Source organism: Cervus canadensis, chromosome 19 (assembly GCF_019320065.1).
Source record: "Cervus canadensis isolate Bull #8, Minnesota chromosome 19, ASM1932006v1, whole genome shotgun sequence".
Taxonomy (NCBI): Eukaryota; Metazoa; Chordata; class Mammalia; order Artiodactyla; family Cervidae; genus Cervus; species Cervus canadensis.
This window is the reverse complement of record NC_057404.1, coordinates 44338015-44339257: the sequence shown is the minus strand read 5'-3', so window position 1 is coordinate 44339257 and position 1243 is coordinate 44338015. Positions and strand designations below refer to the sequence as shown.

At 45.0% G+C, this 1243-nt stretch overlaps 1 pseudogene; it reads right to left on the bottom strand.

Annotated features, from left to right (window-relative positions):
• Positions 1-512: 512 nt before the first annotated feature.
• LOC122422038 lies at positions 513-781 on the bottom strand (annotated as a pseudogene).
• Positions 782-1243: the final 462 nt, after the last annotated feature.

Genomic DNA, 1243 nt, shown 5'->3' with positions numbered 1-1243 from the left:
TATCAGGCAGGATTTTGGTAAAGGACCACAAAAGCCTGAATATAGGGACTCTCCACTTTCCCCTCCTGCAACAATAAAGATCCAATTGCAGAGTGGTATTATACATTAGAGACCCGTTTTTTAGGCCATTTTTCTCCATCCTCCAACTTACACAAAGGCCAGGCACTGCTACAATAGAATTTAAGTTTTTCCTTTTTTAGCCCTTCAGTTAAAAAATTCCAATACATTTTTTCCTCTCCAACCAGGCTTATTAAACATAACAAAATTCTGTATACAAGGTGACCTAAACCTGCTGCTTCAAAGCATACTTTCTTTAACTAGTATTTGATAAGTATTGATAGTATTCAATCCACAGAATGTCAAAAAGCAGCTTACTCTAAAATTAATAGAAAAGTGCCCAGTGCATATTACATGAATGGTCTAATTACTGGAACTCTAATAGTCGTAGAAGATAATTAACATAAGTATGACTGAGTCCCTGTGACAGGATGCTGGAGAACCAATATGAGTCATCAAGAGGCCATTCTGTGCCCTGCCAGTGTGATGCCATTGTGTTTCTAATGTTCCCATTATCTAATTCTAGACATACCACAGGAATATCAGTGGGGTCTGAGGTTAGCTTAGCTGCTTGCCGGGCTAAAACAGATATCACCCCAGCATGCTCATCTGACAGGGTTCCGAGGCAGCCCAGACTGAGCCATTGTGAATCTGTGCATAGGACTCCAGCAATGGATGGATTCTTCACTGTGTCCTCCAAGTGCTGCTCTAAGATAGCCTCCATCCCACTGTGCACTGCCTCTTTCCTCGTCACTGGCGTCAGGTCAGAAATTCTGATTCTCAAGCACACACTGGTATAAGTATATGCAGAGGTGTCTCTTCTGGCTCAGAGGGGGCTCCTCCCCTGCTGAGTAACCCACACCTCAGAACAAGAGAGCACTCCGAGAATGGAATCCCGTGTCTCAGAGACATTTGCCCGGAGGCTGTGACCTGGATATCAGGGCGTCCCCCAAATTCCCTTCGAATCTGATGGGGTTTCAAGCATCCTTTACTCTCCCGGTGATTTCTGACCAGACATCTCTGGCCCTCCTTTTGACATTACGCAAGGTGCCTCCCCCAGCAGAGCCAGAGGAGGACTTTTGTACTAGTGCAGACCAGTTGTCAGGACTAAGCTTAGGAGGTGTCCCTTGTCTATAGAGCTTATGTCCTATGATAAATCTTCCTACGCTGCAGTGTGGGCTTCCCA